At 34.7% G+C, this 18087-nt stretch overlaps 1 protein-coding gene across 7 annotated transcripts in view; it reads left to right on the top strand.

Moving 5' to 3' along the window:
• Window positions 1-18087, top strand: part of EPS8 (EGFR pathway substrate 8, signaling adaptor) — a 171808-nt gene that overhangs the window by 51055 nt on the left and 102666 nt on the right. Inside the window, exon 1 of one of the 7 annotated variants that reach the window (XM_079140397.1) lies at window positions 15958-16372. The exons of 5 other annotated variants lie outside the window; for them this stretch is intronic. The gene's annotated coding sequence lies outside the window, so the exon portion shown is untranslated. Of the gene's footprint in view, window positions 1-15957; window positions 16377-18087 lie in introns of those variants that run through there. One more of the 7 variants, XM_079140396.1, reaches the window with a different exon arrangement.

The following is an 18087-nucleotide window of genomic DNA, read 5'->3' as shown; positions in this document are numbered from 1 at the left end:
TGCATGATTTGGTTATCTTTTGTTTAATGTTACAGCTGCTATTTCTGTTTCTTAATCTGGAAGAGAATGTTACATTTTTCTTATACAGTTTACTTAGTGTCATTCTTAGTGACTGCGAGGTTGTATTCAGGGCCTTAACAGTGATTGACAACATGTACTTTAAACTTTAGAACCAGCTCAACAGTTTTAATTTTGTGGCCACTTCAACTTCTGAGTTGTTGCTTGGCTACTTCATTTACTTTTGTATTCTTATATTCTTGCAAATTAGATTCCTTTGTATTTTTTAAGAAATGTTATTTCTTGGAAGTCATTTCTTTGACTTCCTTAAAAAGTAACTGATCAGCCCAAATAGACAGTTGTAGGGAACATTCATCAATTTTTAATTTTTTTTAATTATAAATTTAGGTAGTATAGGATGTAGGAGAAAGGTTTGGTTTTATAGTATTTGTCATTTAATACTTGTGCAATTTTAGGCATGAACCCTTTGAGCCTCCATCTTCATAGTTGTAAGATGGCATAGTGTTACTTGTATATAAAATTGTTAGGGTTAAATGAGAAAGCAGAAGTACATCACCCAGGGCAAGTGCTCAGGGGACCATGTCATTGCTGAACTCCCTTCCTCCTCTTTATTATCATTATCTCCGTGATTATGTGGGAAGGCCCCAAAGGGAGCTTTGTACAAATGGCCTTGCTCAGAGTGGATTCTGGTGTTGATAAAGATTTCTTGCTATGGTAGATCAGCTTGGGAAGTTGTGGGTAATTAAAGGTTCTATGATACTTGGTTCATATTCACTAAGATGAGAAAGTCCAGGCCTAGAGATGTGTCATTTTATCTGACTGAGATTACTATGGATTTAGGAAATGGGTTAATTGCTCACTAATAAGCTACATTTTGGGAAATAGTGTTAAAATGTTATGACTTTAATTTTAGACTTACCTCCTGCCAGGAGCTGACAGTTACATTGAAACCATTTACCTTTGCAAAAAAAAAAAAAAAAAAAAAAAAAAAAGGAGTAATTATCAATTTAAAAGACAAAAAAAATATGATTTTTCAGTTTGTGTTTCTTTTTCATGGACAAGATAAAAATTTCCACCATAAAATCAGATTTTAAAGAACAGATGTGTTGGGCTGGGGATGTTCAGTGAGGGAGCACTTTTCTTAGCATGTGTGATGCCTTGGGTTCAAACTCCAGCACCTCTAAAAAGCAAAACTAAAACAAAAAATTCAGACATATATAGTGATTAATTATCCAGCTTCCTTTTGCCTAAACACACACACACAGACACACAGACATACACACACATGCTGATCTTTTTTCATTTCAGAGTATGAGTGTACAGGCTGTAGGGTTAGATAACAACACACAGAATAGCTTTTTGCTGCCAGTTTGAGGGATAATTGAAATTACTAATGCTTACATGAAACACTAAAATAAATCTTTTAATAAAAGAATACTGAAAAATATACTTTATCCATTCAGAAAATGTTACTCTTTGACTCTTTAGTATGGAGTTCACAATGAAGTGAAAAAACCCCAAGTCAATGGAATGTTTTTAATGTGGAAAAATTGAAGTTTCATATCCTGAATTTAACTCTTCGAAAAAGAATTGTTATTTCCAAGATTACAAGGCTTCTGTTTAGGGGGTTTGTTTAAACCAGCTAAAAAATTTGTACAACAGTTTTCTGGAACATTTTGATTGTTCTATCCAAAATAGGTCAGTTTCCGTGTCACATAAAAGCAAGCCTTTACATTCCTGTAATATATTTTGTTGATTTTACTTTTTACCTGAGATTCATTTCTGTAATGAAATGGAACATTTTAAGTGTCACGTGGAAGGATGTCATTTTTTAGTTCATTTTTAAAGCAATATTCAACACCTAATAGATCTTTTGTGCTGCTAGAGATTTTCTTATTTATATGTTGATAAGGGAGGTCATGCAGTTTGTCCCTGTTGTTTTAGTTATATGGGAGGAGATAACAGGGAGTATAAAGGAAAAGAAGGTCTGTATTATAACTTGAATACATGGTTATTATGCGGAATATATTATGGAACCAACAAGATATGAAGCATTAATGAGCAACAGCCAGGAACCAGAGGATGCTGATGTAAAGTTGTAGTGTGCCAAGTCTAATTCTCTTTAGTGACACAGGAAGCAATATAAAGAAGATTAAGTTGTAATAGCATAGGTAAGGTTCTTGTCTTCAAAATGTTCATAGTTTTATTTACAAGTTAGAATTATCCAATTTAAAGCCCTTTAGTTTTTAAGCTGTTCAAAGATATAAGTAGTCTAGTTCCACTTTATCTTGTTGAATCTTTACTTTTTAAATTGTTTTAAGTACCTGGCATGCTGCTTGTAATACATATTCTGAAATGTAGGTTCAATTAAAATGGTAGAATGGAATCAAGTGCCAAAAGTAAAAGTGGTGCTTTTATTTTCCTCATAGTGGTGAAGTGAAGAAATTTTAGAGTTACCAAGATCTGAATTTGAAAGTCAACTGCCAGTTAAATTAGATGACCTCAGGCAAGGGCTAAACTTTTTGAGCTTTTATTCCCTCAGTTTATTTTTCTCATAAGGTTGTGGAATGGATAAATAACAATGTGTATGTGTGAATACATTATGAAAGTATTAAACGATGACCATTGTTAGTATGATTAACAATAGAAAGCAAAAGCTGAGATGACTAGAAAATTTTCAGTATCTCATGAATACACCACAATAACAGAGATTGACTTTTACTTAAAAAATCTAACATGTTAACCTATACATTCTTTTGTATTCAGAGTAAAGTCACAAAGCATAAACACTGGACCAAATGTAAACAGTAAAATAAAAATAACATCACTGGGAAGGATGTTCCTGATTGCTGTTGCTTTGTGTATAACACCCTCTAAAACTCTTGTAGTGAGGAGCAGATTGCCCTTCAGTGCATCAGGACCCAGGGTTGGTAAAGAGCCACTGCTGTAGTTTCTTTGAGCTTCCTCTCTTGGATCGTTATGAGTTTGGCACAGGACACTGTGTAAATTATACACATGCACACCCCTGCCCCCCAACTCATTTCCTGGTTTCAAAGTGGAATCTGTGAATTTACCTGTGTCTGTTTTGAGAGTTAATACTATGGTGATGAATAGTCTGCTTAGTTTATGATTGGAGTGATTCTTCTGCATCCAGTCACCTGTGTTTTCTTAGAATTTGATCTAGGTCTGGTTATGCCATCTCTCCCCTCTCTTGATTGCTGAGCAATCGAAGTGGTTTTCCAGTTTTAGGATGAATTAAGGAGATTTTCCTTTCTCTTCCTTGCTTCTTTGGGCAACAGGTAAATTTCCATCCCTGAAAAGCAAGTAGGTAGAGTGCAAACCTAGTAATTTAGTAGAATTAGCTACATCAATGCTTTTAATTTGTTGATTATTTCCTTTCAGTGCTAACTAGCAGGAGCTTAGTCATTTCACATGGCTTTAAATCATTCCATTGCAATCAGAGCTGGTAGGGAGTTACTATCCTATGCTACAGTTATAAATTTGTCATTATTTGTTAAAGAATTATGGGGGAGGCAGAAGCAAACTGACAAAAGCATCTTGATAAAGGAAATTAGACTTACCCATTCTTTATCTTAATGACTCAGTACTTGAAATATTTTGCTTAATTGTATTTACATAAGCTGTAAGAATGGGTCAGTTGCCTTAAAGTTAAACCTGCTAATATCTATAAACATTAAAAGAAATGTTAAAGTGTTTCAGTTAGGTTTAAAATTTAACACAAAGTAAAACAAAGAGATTGAGGGAATAAAGTGAGTTACTGACAGGAGTATGTACATCCTTGGTGCCAAATGTTGAAACTGGATGTAGTGAGGGACCTACTTGAAGTCATTGCTCCTAAAGCAAATCTAGCTGAGTAAAAGCCCTAGATCTTCAGGTAAATACTGCTGGAGAATGAATTAGAACCCTAGGTGCCATAAGCATTGTGGGAAATTTAAACAGTGAAACTATATATAGTACTTGTGTATTAACTTAGATTCAGTTATAAAATTAATAAGATTTACTCAGTGGAATGATGATTTAAGAGAGGAAATTTCAAAACCTGAAAAAAAGTATTGCTGACTGAATTACAGTCATTCTGTTTAACAATGTCAATCTAATATTTTTATTTTTATTTTTTGTAGTTACAAGTGGACGGCGTGTCATTATTTTATTTATTTTTATGTGGTGCTCACGTATGCTAGGCAAGCACTCTGCTACTGAGCTACAATCCCAGCCACTCCATCTAACCTTAATTAGCCATATGCAACAGAATTTGGTCCAGGTCTGGTTATGCCATCTCTCCCCTCTCTCTTCGATTGCTGAGCAATCGAAGTGGTTTTCCAGTTTTAAGATGAATTAAGGAGATTTTCCTTTCTCTTCCTTGCTTCTTCCATCTTTGGTGAAACTGGAATGATCATTTCTGCTTCTGGTATGACTATAGGATTTCAATTTTATTAATGTAGTACACAATACAAAGTGGACTGTCAGTAAATATTTCTTCTTTTTTTTTTTTTTTTCTTAAGGAGGCAAAGGATGTGGGTCTAATAACTAATTACCAGTTTACACTAAATTTTCAAAAAAGTTAAGATCATCACTTCAAAATTTGCCTCTTACTGCTGTCCTATTTTGAGGAATGCCTGCTAAATTTTGCTTGTATCTCTGGGAAGAAAGTATTGTTTGTGTGCATGTTATGTTTTCATTCGGTGCTGTCACCAGGTAGACTCCTGCCCCCTCTATCTTGATCAATTTTATTAACTTGCCTGGCATGTCTCACTGTAGAACTTTGGTCCTAGTTCTTGAACTTGAACTTTGGCACATCTTTGAACTCCATTGAGTCAGTGCTACCTTGTCCAGGGATTTGGTTTTTAGATTTTTCTTCTTTGCCAGTTACAGGGACTTCATTTTGTATCCACAGGTAGATCCTCAGCACCCTCCCCAGATCCCATCACAGTCATTCTGGACAGTGTCATTGTCCCACTGGTTTCTTGCTTGCTTCCTGCTTTATTCTTGGTTCCTCAACCCACCCTTCATATGAAAGAAGCTCCCGATCCTTTCTTTAGCAGCCTTTTAGTTTCTATTGTGAAATAATTCTCTGTTATCAGCCCCCGCACAAAGCCTTTCTAACCTACTGCAAGAGAAATGACATTTTGCTTCCTAAAATATCTTCTTTATTCAGTTTTTATGACTGACTGCTCTCTGGCCATCATATTAACATCTTCTGATCTTTCACTTATTCTTAAATATGATTTTATTAGATTTGTGCTTTTGTTCACTATTTATGGTGTTCAGTATACATGTGCTACTTGAATGATTTTAATATATGCATTTGAATCTGTGTTTATAATACAGGTTAACCTTTTAGTGCAGTCTATCTTATTTATAAAGCAATCAACCTACTGATATGAGACAATTTTTTTTCTTTTAATTTATTTTTATTGTAAACAAATGGGATACATGTTGTTTCTGTTTGTACATGGAATAACAGCATACATTTGCATAATCATACATTTACATAGGGTAATGATGTTTGATTCATTCTGTTATTTTTTTCCTTCCTCCCCAACCCTCCCACCCCTCTTTTCCCTCTATACAGTCCCTTCTTCCTCCATTCTTGCCCTCCTCCCACCCCCCATTACGTGTCATCATCTGCTTATCAGCGAGATCATTCTTCCTTTGGTTTTGTGAGATTGGCTTATCTCACTTAGCATGATATTCGATATGAGACAAATTTTAACAAATGATTAAGACATACATGTAATACAGAGATAATAAGTACTTGTTTATTGACAGAGTTTGTGAATTTAAAATATTCCCATTTTTACATTAATCATCTATTTTCCCTCATCTACATCTGTTCTTTAGTGGTGAATCAGGGCTTTTATAATGAGATCTTTACAGGTGTAATGTCCAGAGTTGGTATTGTAAGTGAATGAATCACCCACTATATGACTAAGAGCCATTGCCTGACCTTATTTTGTCACCTTTGATAAAGTAACAAAAGTATGAGGATTAAGAATAATGTAAGTCAGTATACTATATACACTACAAAATGTGTGCACAGTTTCCTGATATATCTGAGAGTGCTTTCAGATAATGCAAAGTTCATGGTATGAGATAAAGTATGTCACCACTGAAATTCTTGATAGTCTTCATAAATGAGTAGAACTTGGTTTAGATATGTGGAAGATGAGTATTAAATTTGCTGGCTTTTCCTTACTTCTTGTCATGGACCCATGGACTACTGGTATCCTAATGAAATATATAATAATATTTTCTTTTTTTTTCTTTTTTCTTTTTTCTTTTTTTTTTTTTTTTGTGGTGCTGGGGATCTGAACCCAGGGCCTTGTGCTTGTGAGGCAAGCACTCTACCAACTGAGCTATATTTTCTTGAAGTGAATTAAAAAGAATGTTTCTGAACAGAATACCTGGGAGTGAATGATCCTTTAGGGATGTTGAATTTTATTTCATTGTCAAATGAATCAAGATGACAGAAAGTGAAATGAAGACTCATTTTCATGCATTGTGTGCTATTATAAATTTTTGAAGAAAAGTTTGAAGATTGATAGGTTTTTTTAAAATAAAGCATATCCATATTTGCAGATACTGAGATGTCTTTAAACACACCTCCTTACAAAATGGAGCATTGCCAGGAGAATTTGTGGAGGAGTTATGAATATGTATGTCTTTGTAAAAGATTCATGTAAAAATCTACCCAAAAAATCCATATACAGTAATTGTTTAATAAGTACTTATACTATAGTAGTCAGCAATCAAATTTAAAACAGAATTGTAACTGATTTAACTTAATTTCTATATTATTACTTAAAGATATAGAATACTCTGATATTGGCAGGGTGCAATGTCACACGCCTGTAATCCCGGTGGCTCAGGAGGCTAAGGTAGGAGAATCTGAGTTCAAAGCCAGCTTCAGCAAAAAGTGAGGTGCTAAGCAACTCAGTGAGACCCTGTCTCTAAATAAAATGCAAAATAGGGCTGGGGATGTGGCTCAGTGGTCGAGTGCCCTGAGTTCAATCCCCAGTATCCCCCCACCAAAAGAAACCTTTGATACCAGTTTATTCATATTCTGAAACACTTATTCTTTATGAATCAAAGGTTTTTTGTTTTTATTTTTTGATCTAAGTCATATATTTACCTAATGTTGATTCTAACTAAAGGTTTTTTTGGTAGAATTTGAAATGTACCATCTACATAAAGTATACTGTTTTGGTATTCTGAGATGAATATTGAATATTGACATCAAACTATGTAATTTCACAGGCCTTAAGATTGACTTTTTCATTGGTGATATTTGATATTGTCTTAAGAAGCCATAGAACTTCTCTTAAGTCAGTGAAGACCAGAATACTCAAAGAAATAAAGACATTAACAGTGTTCTTATAGAAATAAAGCGTTGCTTTAGTATAGGTAATTTTAAAACTTAATTCTGTGTTTGCAGTAAAAATTAAGATTTAACCTCTTTGGGATTAGAGTGATAGCATTAATTTAATGTACAAAACTTCATTTTCTTATGCATAAAATGATACTAATTGGGAGTTGATCAAAAAGGAACTTTTGTATTTAACAGAATAATCTGAGGAGCTATGTAGAAAGATTACCACTAACATTAAATTTTTAAAAAGATACAGTTTTTTTTGAAACTTTAAGGATGTTTATTTTTTAAAATATAGTTTTTAATTTAGGTGTTTGATCTTTTTACTGAATTTATAGAAGGGTGTAATCACTTTTTTAAAAAATGTAAATATAGAATAGGTTTATATTATATTTTTTAACCTAAGACTTGACATTAAATACATAAATCCAAGATTTTATTTTATTTTTCATTTTGGTCTAGAGGGAAAATATTTATGCCTTGGATATATGTAATGAAAAATCCATGCTGATAACTGATGGAATGTTTCCTGTAGATCCAAAAGAAAAAACAAATGTGAAAAAATTAGAAGGAAAGCATTGAAAAAATTAGGGAAAAGGTTTTAAAGAGAGCATGAATAAACCAAGAAATATATACTTTCCCCTCTCCAGATTGGAAAAGAATTTATAAAAGAAATAATATCCAAAGTTTGGGTTGGAGTGTGATATAACAGAAAAAAATCTCATAAACAATGGGTGTAAATGTGCTGTAGTCTGAATGTGTCTACCCAAAATTAATATGTTGGTACCTGATCACCAATATGATAGTATAAAGAGGTGGGGACTTTAAGAAGGGATTAAAGAGGATTTCTGCTCTTATAAAAGAAGTCCAGGAGAGCTATTCACCCCTTTTGCCATGAATGATATAGCTAGAAGTCTCCATCATTAAAGCAGAGTCCTTATCAGGCACCAGATCTGCCGGTACCTCCATACTGTGGGAAATACATTTCTATTGTTTATAAATTATTTTTGTTATAGCAGCCCAAATGGACTAAGTTAGTGCAAGTTGCTATAACATCTTTGGAGGGCAGTTTGACAATGTAGCAATAATTTCAGAGATGGACATATTCCTTCATACAGCATTTCCTTCTTATAATTTTATTATAAGAAAATATTCAAGAGTGTATACAAAGATTTTGGTGCAAGGATGATAGTTCAGATTTTCATGACAAAGAAATATATGCTTCTTAAAAGTTACGTTTTAAATTAATACTAAGACTTTAATGAGAAACCATTTAATTAATGAATTTGAATGCATTTGAATTCATCATAGCAGTAAAATACGCTTTTTTAAGTTTTGGGGAAAATCCTTTTTAAATTGATGCAAACAAAGACCAAACCCCATTATTATGCATAACAAAAGGAAAATAATATTTACTATTCTAAAAGTGGAAAGCCAGTAGATTGACCTTTGAAGCATCGTGCCTCAGACTAGATAGCTTTTCTGGGTTTGTAGATGAGGTTTTGTGTTCATTGGTTCACAGAACTGGCTGCTTCCAAGTAATTACTTTTTTGTTGAGTACCACAAACTTTGTTTTTTTTCTCTGAGTTTTACATAGTTTTTAAAAATATTGCTTTGTTTCTGTCTATCTAGAAAAACAGGTGGGAGACAAACTACTGGAGTTAAAAAAAAACGCATTCGGTTTTATTTGTCAATTTAAAAAATAACTATTTGGTTTGTGTTGGATTTAAATTGTGACTGGGGAATAGCAGACTGCTGTCTGATTGCTGATATGTGGTTGGGTGAGTTTTCTATGGGCTGCACAAGGGAAGAGTAGGAGTTCTGCTGTGGTATATGAGTTATATCATTTTCTTGTATTTTTCTCACTGAGTGAATATAGGTTCCTTTTACCTGCTAGGAGACAACAGTTGTGTCAAGTGCTGGGGTTATGGTGATAAATCACAAAGGCTAGTCTTTGCCCTCAAAAAGCACATGTCCTACAGGAAAAAACAGGCCAAAAACAAGTAATGTACTTAATCCCCAATTACATCAAGTAGTAGGAAGAAAATGACAACTATCTTCCTATAGAGAATAATAAAGTGGGGTGGGTTAGGTAGGGGGATGGATAAGTAACTGTGTGTCCTTCTGTGAGCAAGCAATAATATGCAGCTTAGAGGATGAGAAGTGCTAAGAGATGGATAGATTTAGTTCTAGGCAAAGAGAGCAACTCGCCCAAGGAGTCCTAGGCTGGGCAAAGTGAGTGAGGAGGCAGTGGAAAGACACAAATTTGGAAATTGTGACAGGCATCAGATCCTGATTGATTGACCCCCGCTTCCCTCTCTCCCTCTTCCTTCCTTTCTCTCTTTCTCTCCCCCTCTCCCTCCCTCTCCCTTTCCCTCTCCCTCCCTCTCCCTTTCCCTCTCCCTTCTCTCTCCCTCCCTCCCTCTCTTTTTCTTTCTGCATTTAGACAGCATGGAAAGGTTCTAATTAGGTAAATGATATGATCAGGTTTGCTTTTAAGGAGTGGCTGATTTTAGGAGCATTTTGAGTATCACTCTTGGTCACAATTTCCAGAGTATGACTGCCAATGAGCAACTTTTACAATATGCTCTACTTATGTCATAGTATGACCAATATGTTCTCTGTCACCCTGGAGTAAAGAAGCATTATAATTTACGTTGCCTCATTTGAACCTAAGCATCATCCAGTAAGGAGAAAATACTTGAATTATTCAGAGGAAAAAACTCCGAAGAGTTGTTATGTTTTGAAATCTGCCACTTATTTTGTACAGTTACTCAGGCACGGCTATATTTTTTAGGTACATTATTTCACTCAGTCTTTGTGAAGAAGACACCATTTCCAGTTCACAGACAAGCAGACTTAGTGAGGTAATGTGGCCAAAGCCATACAGCTGTAAATGATGGAGTCAGGATTTGACCTGTTTTGTATCTGAACCCACATTCTTTACACCTGCATTTTATTGCCTATTTTTATCGTTTATTTAAAGTCATGTAACACTAAATTATTAGCCATGGGGAAAAAATAAGGTTTAGATTTCAAATCCATGGCTCTTTTGACAATAACGTGGTCTTTTGATATGTTTGTTTTCTGTAGCTCCATGTCAAGAATACAAGGGAATTAGGTACTAGAGTCTGAACTATCATTCCAAGTCTCAAATATGCAAGCTAAACACAGATTAGGAATTGGGTTGAAGAATCAACATTTTATCAATTGAAGATAAACGTGAAAGTAACGTTTAATATTTTGCCCAACTGGGGTAAACCTTCATTATGGTAACAGTTTTCAGCCCAAGGCAATATCTGAATTTTTCTGCCTTGGCAGAATATCCAGCAATATTCACAGAAGTTAAAGCACTTTTAAAATGGTGTGTCTCCTGGCAGTTTAGTATCAGTGCCTCACTGGCATTCAGCCTCAGGTTTGAAGTGCCGCTGTAGTGTTTTCTTTTATGTGACTGCTGTTCTGTGTGCCACTGACAGGGCTTGTCTGATTTAAGCCCCCTCTGTTGTGCCTATTTATTGGTAACATACAAGCTTCAAGGATCATTTGATGTGCAAATTTAATTGCAGGTTTTATTTTCAAAGGATGACATAAGCTATATCATGGTAGCAAAGATTTATACAGCTTTTTCTAAACTGCTATTCAGAAAGCTGGCATTTCATTCTGTTTATTATAATGGTTCCTGATTTTATTTTTCCAAGGCTGCTTGCTCAGTATTAGCTGGTGATACTTTGTAGTGTTTTGTGATTTAGAATCAAAGTTGGGCACTTCTGATTTTTTGCTTAGATGATACCTTATCAGCAGGCACAGTTCTTTTTTTTTCTATTTACTGTTTGACCCCTCCCTTTCTTCTTCTCTCACTTCCTGTCCAGTGTTATAGCTCATGATTATGGATAGGAGAGGGCAAGCCTCATTATCTATCTAGTATGATAACTTCCTGACTGTATTACAGAGTTGAGGTAAAAATACTCTAGGAAGGATTGGTACTTCTGTATGAGATGCCTTTTGATTGCCAAATGGCACTTAAGAACCCCAGTGCACTCATGATTTTAATAAGCTGAAATAGTCCTATCATCATCATTATTCTTGTTTTTTGTAGTATTTATATTTAGAGCTTAAGGTTTTGTGGAAAGGACAGGTTTAGAGGATGACATTATAAGTTTCAAAATGCCATCCTACAAGGAGTAAGTAAGTTCTTTTGATATGTGTTCACCACCATCTGGACCAGGTGAAATGAGAAAAATTTAAGTGAAATCTTAATGATGGGAAATATTGGTACTATGTTCCTCTCAGAAATTCTTTGTTCATATTGTGTTCCAGTAGAGTCTATTTAAATGGGAATTTTTCAGCCAGAAATGAGAGGTTCTATTAAAAGTGTCATTTGATCATTTGCAAAGAGAATTTACAGATATCTTCATAGCATCTCATTTATCTCTAGGTTTTCTGAATATTTGATTATTTCAGTTTTCTGAAAGTTATCATCTTAGATTGAAAAGAGTAAAACCGCTACTTGCTGTGTTTTAGCCAAAATCTAATTAAGCGAATATTTGTCATTTTTAATTTGTGTTAGGAAAATGTTCTAGCAAATCAGGTCTGAAAGAGGCCTTACAATCTGGTTTCATTTTACAGGTGAGCAAGTGAAAGCTAAGAGGTTACCTTACTTATGAATATTACAGAGCTCCTAAGTGGCAGATGTGGTATGTAAACCCAAGACTGTGGTTTTCTAGTGCTGAGGGCTTTGTGTTTTACACCTCAAAAATTTTTTTGAATTTTTAAATTGACATTTCTAAATAAAATCTTGATTTACTGGAACTGTACAGTTATCAGATTGCAGATATTTAAAATCCTTAATCAAATTAATTAATATTTATATGGTATTGCCTTTAGTTTATTTCTAAGTTTAGCAAGTTTAAGGTTACCATTTTGTTCACATACATACCCTGTTACTTCATTTTGTAGTTCATCTTTCTCAAATCAGTGTTCCACTAACTTAAAAGAGACTTATGCCATCTTCAGACTTGAAGAGTTAATCATGATTTCACTCTTCTAAATAACTTATGAGAAGAATGAATTATATTGGTGCTGCTATTTATATTTACCTAACCAAGTATTTATTTATATGTTTTGGTTTTCTACCTTTAACCTAGGTTTTATGACCAAACAATAACTCCAAACCTATAGTGAGTCCTTTAATCATTTTTATATGAACACATTGGTTCTTTGTCTCACATGCCATGCATGTGTGTCCTTTTGTTTATGGTATGCTTAGCAGTTAGATATGATTCTCTCCAAATGTAAAGTATCCCTTCAGATGAATTGTTACAACATTTGAATGTCATTTCTACCCATAAGAATTTAGATAGCTTGTTGTAATTGAAATTTGACAGTGTATGGTGAGACTTTTCCCAGCAGGAATCTCTTTTAGATTGTCTCATTATTAATACATTAGTTTCTTACTGCCTTCAAAAAGTTAGAAGGAAAAGAAGCATTGGTTTTGAGAAGATGAAGCAGATTGTCTTAGAGCAAGGAATGAGACAAATGATGAGCTAAGGCTCACCTGTATAGGAACTGTAATTCTGCTTATACTTCCAAGAGAGTGGGTTGTGACATTGTTGACCATTCTGCTTGACTGTTCTAATACTGTGTGTAAGTGGCCCCTTATCATTTCAGATGTGATGATCTTAGTTGACACGTTATGCTATAGCCTCTCTTGTCTGCCTTTATGTGTGGTTACAAGGTATGACATGTTGAACAAGGTTACCAGTAAAGATGTATATATGTAATTTCCAGTGTCCTCAAAAAACTATGGAAAAATGTAACCAATTCTGTCATATTCCAAATATATGATACTTTATCTGATTCCTTCTGATAAATTGCCCTATCTTAGAAAGCTAAGGGAATCAGTCAATACCTGGGGACATTGCTTAGATTTGCCCATGTCATCAGCATCCTGAGTGTGCACATGCATGAATAGAGATGGTTTCATGCAGGGTTTTTTTTTTTTAAATTCTGGACAGTGATTTGACATATACCATCCAGTACCAGATTAGCCTTTTTAAAAATTTTATCAGCATCTTTAGCAATGATTCAGAAGCAAAAAGTGCATCAAAATTTTGTCACTTTAACAACAGTATATTAACAGTACCTATTAACTTATTACCAGAAAGCTGTTATTACCAAGTGGTAATTTTTTTTTTTTTTTGTTTGGTTAAACCTGTGGGCCTATGAGACATTATCTTAAAAATGACAGAGCTTAGATTTGGGTCACCCTCTCAGATCTCTTTCACATCCCAAGTACAGGAATATCTTGAAATGTTAGTTTGGAATTTTTTTAAAATATATTTTTAGTTGTAAAGGGACATAATGCCTTTATTTTATTTATTCATTTTTATATGGTGTTGAGGATTGAACCCAGTGCCTCATGCATGGCAGCAAGCACTTCTACCACTGAGCCACATCCCCAGCCCTAGTTAGTAATTTTATGATTATTAATTTTGATTATATTATTCATTTTGAAAGTTCTCCTTTCTGCTGTGTTTAATATTGATCTTCACACCAAAGAGATTGTTAATGCTTTCTGCTGTTCTCCCCATTGGTTTTAAGAGTTTAGTATTCCTCTGTTCTCATTCTCTTGAGTAGCTGAACTCTCCATTCTTTCTTGATGCCCTCCTGGCCCAGTTTGGGTTCCCTAGGATGCAGACTTTTAAATGGATATCAGTATGTGGCAAGTACACTAGAAATTACTCTTGGTATCAGTCCATGTGGAAAGGAAGGAAAAATTGGTATTGGGCAGAGTGGTAATTTGGGCTGCTATGCAGTCTCAAGGAAGATCTGACCCCTTGGAAGCTCCCACGCTGGAATGATTTCTCATCATTGTCCTCAGTTGGAGAGAGGAACCAACTCTTTATAGTCCTTATGCCAGTCAGCCTCTGGATGACTGAAAAACCATCCCTTGGAGGAAGGTGTGATATTGGGTGAGGAGCACACAGCCGTTGGGGAATAACCCCTCAGTCCTGAAGGTGGATCCGGGTTCCCATCAATTTCCACTTCATTTGGCTGCTGGAGATAGTAAACAACAGCATGGGGATGGGTCAGAAATTCCAGGAGTACGGAAGTGCAGGGCAGAGTGGTCAGGAGCTTAAGAGGTGGTAGAAAACAAAAGTTGGAGTGCAGTTGGTCCTGCTAGACCATTGAATAGTGTTGACTTTCCTCAGTAAATCTTAAGCATTTCACCTGTAGTGCTGCTCTTCTTTTTTCAAGTTACAGAAACCTGATGGAAACCCTGGGTGCTCTGTGTACAGAAATAAATATTTGCATATATTTGTGCAAGTAGATTGAATTGGCTTTGGGAAAACCTACCTGATTTTTCAGTTTTCTTTCTTTTCTTTTCTTTTTTTTTTTTCTTTCTTTCTCCTTGCTTTAATAACAAATATACTGTGTTTTGAGTCTTCATATTAAAAAACTCAAGTGAGCGCTAAATTCTGTTTAGTATGTATGTTAATAATAATAATCAGCAAATCATTTTCTCACATATTTAGTAATTTGATTATAACTTCACTCTCAGTGCCTATTTTTTGTTTGGTTTTTCTGTCTGCTGATGTTGCCTTGTTTATAGAGTGTTACTTTAAAGTGCTTTTATGTTTGCTTCTTCTAGGTACTCTAGTGGTATCACTGGCCCATGATTGAATTTCTTAGCTTGGATAGTCTCATACAAATAAGATTCAAACTTTAAGGTCTGTCTTTTCTTTCCCTCCCTCCCTTCCTTCCTTCCTTCCTCTTTCTTTTTTCCTTTCTCTTCCTTTTTTTTTTTTTTTTTTTTTTTTTTTTTTGAGACAGAATCTTATTAAGTTGCTGAGGCTGTTCTTGAACTTGTGATCTTCCCATCTCAGCCTCCCAAGTTGCTGGGATTATAGGTGTGAAGCACCATACCTGCCAGAATCCTAATTTTTTATTGTAATATTTCCCCTATTTTCTCCCCCATGTTCTCAGAGACAAGCTCCCTTGACATATTACTAAAACAATGGGTGAATTTCATCCCTGCCTCCATCCCTTTTTAACTGTGATGGCAGCACTTAGAAGATGGCTCTGGTTTTATGAAAGGGCCTTTCTACAACTTTATACCTTGTGTACCCAAGACTACTTATCCTTATGTGGACATCAGAACTGCCATATAAGGTTGTGCAGACTTTATTCTGTTCTGAGGAATAGTGGGGACTGAAATCTAGCACAGTTTGCTCTCTTGAGCAAACACTTTTCCTCTGGTCTTGTCTGCTTGTGGGGATATGCTATGAATTTGAATCTAGACCGAATTCTCAGGAGACTCCAAGCGAGCATTGTTCAGGGCCTCTGCTGGCTGTATTTGCTTTTGTGTTTACCACTTTGGCCTCTGGATTTAGGTTTGGTCTGACACCAGGGAATTTTCTTTATTGTAAGTAAAGCTATGTATTTGCTTTTGTTTCACTCATTGTCTTTTTTAAGGCATTTGTAATGAAAAATATTTTCCATTAGTTCTTTGAAGCATATTGCTGTGCCCACAATTCCCTGAAGTTATTTATTAACACTCTATTCCTCAGATTCTGCTTCTTCAGCATGTAAGCAGTTATAGTAACTATCTGTATATTGTTAATTTAGAGCACAGAGTAAGTTGTCAATCAATGCTAGCCATTCTTTTTAACCATTTAACTCTCCCCCACCTTTTTATTTTTTATCACCTTAGGCAAGAGTTGGAAGCTCTTAGTAGTAGCTATGTTTACTTACTTAACAAGAAGAGGAAGTCTTAGTTAACGCCCTAGAGAAGTCAAAGGAGAAACTTTGTTCAGTCTGGTACAATACCGAAACTGAAGCTTGAAGTTCCACCCTTTCTGTGGATATGCCAAAGGTCACCTGGCACATAAGTGAGTTGAGAGGAATTGCCCTCTCAGTATTGCCTTAAGGATTGCTTGGAGGAGTTTTGCCTGAATTGTGTGGGTAGGTAAGTTTGAGCTTGTGAATATTTTCTTTGCTAAGGAGGGCTCTCAAAGGCATAATTATTAGAGAAGGTGTTTGTGGACCTTGAAACATGTAGTAATATTTTTAGTCCAAGTAAGCCCTTTGACAGTTTTTTAAATTTCCTTTTGATATTCTAAGTGGATTCTGAACTTGGTGAAATTGGTGTTACCTCAGTCTCCACAGAGTCCTGCCTCCTGTTTTCTTGCTTACAGTGATGGGGATTTAAAGGATTTCCTTCCTTTGGGTCATGATGGTTAAGAGGATAATCTCCCCCTCATTTTAGAGCTAAAAGAAATCTGTTGACTATTAACATTTGGAAATACACAGACATAAGCTATCAATTTTCCATAAAATTACTTTGAACTTATATGCAAAACACTATGATTATCCTATAAATATTAACTGCTTTGAATTGTTTATACAATGTTAGTTAGTTGTACTATGAAAATTTGCTTATTAACCAGGTTTAGCCTTCTTAGGTTGTTATTGGCTTTGAGTCCACAGACTTGACCCTGCCAAATTTCTGGATAAACATTTCATTTGGGACCTAAAATGTAGTTGAATATGTGTATTTAAAGTTTTCCTTTTTAAATCCATGTGTATTAATGGGACTTGTAAATGTTTAATGGAAACTTTCAAAGAAAACTCTTTCAAAATATTCAAGTTTATAATTATGTGTTTAAAATATCAAATTTGAGTTTAGTGACAAACATGATTCCTAATATATAGAGTCCTCTGTTTGTCTTTTATTTCTCTGGTTCTTATTGGTTTGTTACATTTAATCACACTCAGAAACAACCTTTTTGTTATTGTTACTAGTAAAAGACTAATACTATTTAAAACCAAACAGGCACTGATAACATTGTGTCTGAACATACTAGATAACAAAAGTAAATAAGTTGTTAAGTCACTGTTTTTGGTGCTGGGAGATGTAGTATATTCTTCAGTTTAAGTGCCCTGGTTATGGCTTATTGATCCTTTTTTGAATTATATTCTAACATGTTGTTGATTTTCCTGTAATGTGTCTGTTATTTCTTAAGATTCTTCTATACCATAAGAGGCATTATCAATCCACACAAAATTTACCCATATGAGCTACATAGTTTTTAGTAGAATAGATAGTTGAAATGTTTATAGTTCAATTTATTCTTACCCTGCCCATGAAGTTTCAGTGAGCTTTATTGGTCAAATTCCAAGGCAAATGTCAGTATTCTGTGGAATATAGACCTCATGTATTCTCTGAGAATGGTATGTAAAATATTTTGTTGTTTGACCCAGCTGTCCCCTCTTTGAGGATATCTTTGTGTATACTGTACCTGGAGTGGTTTAAAAAAGGTTTTGGCTTTTCAGCAGCTAGACTTGAAAACCTTTTTTTAAATTTAACTTTAAGTAAATTGTGTATAAGAATAGATGACTGGAGAGAGGATACATGGTTAGTCTCCTTTCTATATAAATAAGTCTGAAATAAATTGTATGGAGAAGTTTCCTTTTTAGCTTATTTTTCAGGGACATCATTTGTCATTAATTCATAAAAGTAGGCATGAAGTTTAATGGAGGGAACTATCTGGAGTTTTAAGGTACAAAGTCAGCTTATTGAATTTTAGACTTAAATAATTGTTAGTTGAAATCATATAACATTTTTGTGCAGAGGATGTAATGAAGTTAGATTATCATATAGCTTTTGGTTACTTATG

Source organism: Sciurus vulgaris (genome assembly GCF_902686455.1).
Source record: "Sciurus vulgaris genome assembly, chromosome: 5".
Taxonomy (NCBI): Eukaryota; Metazoa; Chordata; class Mammalia; order Rodentia; family Sciuridae; genus Sciurus; species Sciurus vulgaris.
Note: the sequence above shows the minus strand (reverse complement) of the source record. Positions and strands in the feature narration are given on the sequence as shown.